At 42.0% G+C, this 6,369-nt stretch overlaps 1 protein-coding gene across 1 annotated transcript in view; it reads left to right on the top strand.

The window, feature by feature from the left end:
* Positions 1 to 6,369, top strand: part of crocc2 (ciliary rootlet coiled-coil, rootletin family member 2) — a 68,641-nt gene that overhangs the window by 2,065 nt on the left and 60,207 nt on the right. The gene's annotated exons all lie outside the window — the stretch shown is intronic.

The following is a 6,369-nucleotide window of genomic DNA, read 5'->3' as shown; positions in this document are numbered from 1 at the left end:
GTGTGTGTGTGTGTGTCTCTGTCTGTGTCTGTGTGCGTGCATGCGGGTGTGTATGTGTTTGTAAATGCAAATAAGAGAGTGGAGGGTGGTTCATGAAGGGCTTCCTTGTGGTCTGTTTAAGTAGACTCAGACCCCCTGTGCTTCTGAGGACCGGCGTCTCCCTTCATAGCCTCCCATGGTTGCCCGTCCATTTAGCTACTGCTGTTTTTGGGGGAAATTGTGAAGGTCACTGGCCTCCTCCCTGGAGACTGTCAGAGAAAAAGCTCATTTTTCATGGTGCACAAAGCAGCCATTTGTGATAACACTGCCCTCATTCTGCCGTTTAAATCTAATGAATTCCCACTGCTCGCCTTACCCTTGGAACTTTTTTTAAAACCAAGGCTCTAAATATAACTTCATTAGCTTGGCAGATATATATATACAGCATATTTATTTTGTTGATATTTTTAGATATCTGACAAGACCCTAAACAGAAACAACACAAGCTAGTGTTACTGATATTTGATGCTCACATTACAGCTGAATGTTTTTCTGATATTGCCCCCAAGTCAAGGGGTACACTACAAGACTCCTGTTGTGACTCGTCTCTTCCATTGAAAGGTCCTGGCTATTTTTTCGGTACAGAACAGCATGATTGTTTGCCAGCTTTGCTGTGATGTTAATGCAGTGTGCTAATCGATGCCCTAGAGCCAAATATACAACCAGTATAGAACTTTCTCAACATTTACTGGCGAGGGGATCGTATAACTAAATATATCACATACAGTATGATCTGTTTAATTAGTCAGCATATTTTGAGGCTTGTAACATAATGTCTCACCTGCTCTTGATAAAGCAACAGGCAATGATTCAATATAATGGTTAATTGGCACTTAGTGGTGTCATATAATGATGAAATTAATAATTCCAACATATTTCAAGTGATGTTAACTAAATTACTTATTGAGTTCTTCTAGTTTTTCTTTTATATGTGATGAGATTTGGTTGCAATGAACATACAAGTGGAAAATATTAAAACATAATAAATGAGAAAGAATGAGAAGAAAGAAAGAATGAGAAAATGATACTTATTAATATTGATGTGAGCCATATAAACCAGTCCTGCCCTATTCAGCCAATGACAAAGAAACCTTAAAGTGAGCTACAGGAAGATGTTAATCTATCAATGTGCTTTAATTTTTCCAGCAACATTACAGCAGATTCGGTGACAATGGAGTCTCTGCTGGTTGCTTGGCAACCTAACATTGACAACAAGACTCCAGGAAGTCACTTCTTACAGCCAAGAAATAGTCCTGAAATTTAAGCAGGTCCCTAGAAAGGGCTCCAGGCTTTGAAGCACATTGAACATTGTGGCCAAATGGTGGAATTGCAACTCCTGGTCCATCATGTTGATGTCCCTTTGGCCCAAAAATACTTTTTTCCATAGACTTAAATGGCAAAAGAGATATCTGCAAATGAGTTGGTAAATTGTTTTGATCGTCACAACTCTCGGAAAGAACTCGTTACACATCAGAATCCATTCAGTCTGATAAAGTTTGTAAAGTCTAGAAGAGCTGCTTGATTAAATCATTTAGCCCGCTTGGCCGGGCTGAGGTCTCCAGTGCGCCTGCTCTATGGGCCGCACATTGCGGAAGCAGCGCTGATTAGGAAGGAGTAACCGGGGCTCCACCTCAAACGCTGTATCCAGTTCTTACTTAACATCCATGAAATAAACCCCTTGGCATTTGTTATTTTTACACTGTGCATTAACAAATGTGATATAATGCAAATGAGCCTTAGAGGTGATGCTTTGTGTGTGTGTGTTTTTTTATATTACTTTGGACAAAGCCAGGCTAGCTGTTTCTCCCCATTTCCAGTCATTGTGTTAAACTAAGCTAACGGGCTGCTGGCGGTAGCATCATATTTACCGTACATAAGTGTGGTATCAATGTTCTCATCTAACTCTTGGCAGGAGAGTGAATGGTAATATTTCCCATAATATCTACCATTCCTCTAAAACATTTGTTTTTCAGTTTGAAATCATGTTGCATTCTTTGAAATGTATTCTTGTAAGATCATACAAAATATGATGCCCAACTACCAAATATTCATACTCATAGTATACTCATAGTGTCAGAATGTCACTTAAAGCAGGCCCATCACTGAATGCATGATATACTTTATAGCAATATTAGTTATAGCAAACCCAGCTTTCCTTAAGTCTCGTTGACCTGACAGAAGTCCATTAATGCAATACTGGTGAAGTCCCACCTGGACTCTGAAAGCCTTCCTCTGTGTCTCTGTTAAGTCACTCAGTGTGATCTCTGATGACCCCAGAAAATTGCACATGAACCAGGATAAACCTTTACCCACTTTGTGAGTTGGATGGCCTCAGGAAGTTGGAGAACATGATGGGTCTATACCCTCCTGCCTGAACCTTTAGCAAGAGGCTGCACAATACTGCAGTGTAGCAGTCAGTTGGATAAAGATAAACTCTTGTTGAATGATTTCTGACACCAACTGCCATTTGCCAGTGCCCTCTGAAATCTTGAATCCCCTAGGTCTCTGCTTAAGAACCCTGTCAAACATAGTTGGAGCAGTTAAAGTCTGTTTTAAGGTATTGTGTTACTGTCCCCTTTTACTCTGCTACCACCCTCTGTTTCCAGTTTGTTTTTTCCTGCTGGCACAAACCCATTAATTTAGGCTCCAGTCTAAATGGAATGCTGCCAGAAAGTCTGACTCTCTCAACTATCATGAAATTGTTAAAATTAATCACCTTCCCCAAAGAAAATCTTCTTAAAAGCCCATCCCAGTGCTGGATTTTTTGATGAAAGTATTCCATTAAACCTTTTCAACATTAGGCTGCTCATGTTACCTGCCTTTAAAGTCAAACATTAGGCACACTCTTAAGTTCTTTTTCATGTGTCCAGAGTGTCTAATTGAACATGAAGTCTTTAACTGACTGACTGGTATATGCATATTAGTGTGTAGGTTTTTTACAGCATTGTACTTGCCAGCGGCATTGTGTTAAGGGCTGCAATGCCAGCCACATGCTTGTGAGTGCACAGCATGTATTATTAGTTTGGCTTTATTTACACATTACTTGTATTTCTGTATGCCATCACAGCAGCTGTCCCCATAGCCAAAATGTTCACTCCATGGTAACATACTCACAGCAGCTCCCCTCCTCGCTTCCATTCTCCCTATTTGTTAAACTACATTGTGTAATTAGCATCAGTGATGATACATAAACAGCTTTTGCAATCAGCTGGGGCTCTTTCACAGAGTCAGCACTCAGGGGGTAATGTGAGGGGAAGGGGGAACGGGTATGTTGTAGAAGTAGGATAGTACGTTTTTTGGGCAGCTTGGGGGCGATGGACATCCGCTCCAGCTGTGTTTAGGAATCTGACAGATAGTGCACTCCATTAATTCCCTTTATTAAGCCTCTGGGCCCAGGCCAAGCCAGGGAAAACGATTGCAGCTGTAACCCTTCACATGCTTGCTGGACTGTGCACTCATGGCCAGATTTTGCCCTGGGTGAGTCAAAGAGAACCAAGGATGTGGAGTAGTTGCTGGATACGCCTGGAACTGTATCTCTCTTTAGAGAAACAGGCATTGATCCACAATGCTAGTGTTATATGCCAGTGTTGTAAGAGGAGAGAATTGACCCTGTTGATTCCATAACATTAAAAAAAAAACAGTTGTAGCATGAGTTGGTGAGTTATCAGATTTCCAATTGTTGTCACATTAGGTCAGTGAGAGAATATGGGAATCATAACTTGGTTACTGAAATAGATTGGATTTTGATCTATCACATGAGCAAAGCAGCAAGTCTTGGCCCTAACACCAAAGCCTTCACAAGGGCCTTGACATGATTCTCTTGTTGCTTGTTGGCAGATGAATCAAAGCAAGATTATCCCTTGATGTTGTTTGAAATATTTATCAAAAGAGACAATACAAGGAGTGGCACAAATCATACATATCAAGAAATATAAAAAGCTAATTCAAAGCACATTGTAAGAGGCTGAAAAGTAATTTACTTGGAAACATAAGCACAGCTCAAGACACAGATACATGGAAATGAAAAAACGTTTTTGTATAAATTGCATCTTGAACATTATTGCAAAAATGGCAGTAGATGACCTCAAAGAGTCGTGCAACTTTGGGATTTGGCTCATCCCACTTTAGGGGGCCACGGAGGCTGCTAGAGAGTGATTGTACTCTTAGGCAGATCGTAAATAGCAATGGTGTTCAGTGAACAAACTTCTGGGCCCCTAGTAAGTGCTGGAAGCCCTTTGAGGTGGGGTAGATGAAGGACTGGGATAACTCCTCTCTCTTATTTGCCTTTTTACAGTCACCAATGGATTGGTGTGTTGTGAAGAACAATGAGTTCAAACTAACTTGGTGATGCGATTAAATGATGCAAGGGAGTAGATAGTGATGTAGGGTAGTTCACTGAATGTAGGGGTCTCCACAACAGTCTCCACACAGACTATTATGGCACCCTGATGGGAGCTTCCCGCACGGAGCATGGCTAATCCAGAGCAGCCTCCGGCCTCCTGCTTTACAGCTGACTGGGGAGGAACAATAAAAAAAGTGTCCCCTCTGTAGTGTGTGGAGTGGGGGCGAGGCGCTGGCAAGAAGCCCACACACTGCAGCTGAGCTATGTATGGAAAAAGTACAATCTACCTCAACAGGGCAGGGTGGGGACCTTTAGGCACCTGGTAACTGAATGCACTGTAACTTAGGGATGGCGTCGTCCACAGCAGTGACACAGTTGGAACTGAACTACACGTATATGGGCAAATGCATACAAGATAATGTATGTCCCCTAAACAGTAGAAACAAATCTGCAATATTTGTGTAATTTGCATGACCTTCCAGCTCAAGGGAGGTTGGTATGTCCCTGTTATATATGTTTTGATGATGTCTTTAATTTTAGAAAGACTGCACCGAGTTAATCAGTTAGACAAAAACAAAAAGTCAGGGTCAAAGTGAGAAAAATTGTAAAAAAAAGAAAGCTCTGTTCCAGACTAGAGGTTGTGATATGACATTGCCCTTACTAATAGTTTGCAGTTTGCAACTATAGGACCAGGATTTACTGTGTGTAAAGTGTATCATGTGTAGCAGTTTGATTACTTACAAATAGATGCCCTTCGTAAGGCCCAAAATTCAGATTGTGCTCATTTGCTGTACTGTAATAAACCATGTGTGCTTTGGCCATGTATTCAAGGTGTATTTAGTCCATGCTTGTTAGTAAGTCAGTGTTATTGCTATAGTTGTGCCAAAATACATGAAAAGATGCATAATCACCACAGCTTCACACACAGCTGTTTCCAGGAGTCCCTTTAAACACAGCTGCTGCAGTTCTGTGAGTTTCAAACACTCCGCCCATGTTGTTCCTCCCTTCTCAGTCCCTAAAGCTGTCACTTCAACAACGGGCAGTAAAAGAAGTTTTTGTGCTCTTTGGGTTCTCAAAGTAAAACACCAAAAGCACAGAGCCAAGTGCATGATGGCTGTTTTGTAATGTTTGTGTAATTTGTAGTATTACATTCTGAATAGGGCATTTGAAAATGTGTTAATATTGGTGGCAAAGGGGCTGGGTTCAGTGTTGAACAGTGAGACTATTGTCTTGGCTCTCTTGGAGCCTGCTGGAGAGATTAAGCACCCAGAGAAGAGATGAGGTACAGAAGAGAGGTGGGAGGGAGTGAGTTCGAAGGGTTGATTTGAAGGGCTTGGATGGTGGTTTGGAGTGTGTTGCAGGGGAGGGGGCTCCCCTCGCTCTCACTCTCTTCCTCTCTTTTTAAATGAGAAGTCGGCAAGGGCAGCTGGAGGCACGCAGTGTGTTGCAGTGCTCTAGGGCCATGTGGTTTGTATTAGTGAGGACAGGGTGTCTGGCACCAGGATAGAGAGCGGGTGATGCAGGAGGAGTTTAGGTTGTGTGAGGGTGAGAGGTTACAGGACATTTGGATTTCAGAATGGAGATTCTAGACCAGGGAATTTTGTATTGTCTTTGTTTTTAGATGCAGTTGACAGATACATCAATCATGCATAAACACCAATATACAAACATACTGTGCTTGGACATTCCATGAACTGACATTAATACTGTAACCCCTCCCTCTAACATTAAAACCAGCCACTGTTGCGCCGACCTCTGGCTCACCTGGTAGATTGTGCGACCCATGTAGTCCTTGGCAGCGGCCCAGGTTTGAATCCAATCTGTGGCCCTTAGCTCCGTGTCATCCCCTTCTCCATTCTTTCCTGTCATTCTCAAGCTATCATAAAGGCAATAAATCTCCCCAAAAATTATATTTGTGGAACTCACTCTCTGACTCAATTCTGTGTACTCTCATTGGCATAATTTAAAGGGGGATGGGGGGGGGGGGG

This window comes from Etheostoma spectabile, chromosome 9 (genome assembly GCF_008692095.1).
Source record: "Etheostoma spectabile isolate EspeVRDwgs_2016 chromosome 9, UIUC_Espe_1.0, whole genome shotgun sequence".
NCBI lineage: Eukaryota > Metazoa > Chordata > Actinopteri > Perciformes > Percidae > Etheostoma > Etheostoma spectabile.
This window is presented reverse-complemented; position numbering and strand designations above follow the sequence as displayed.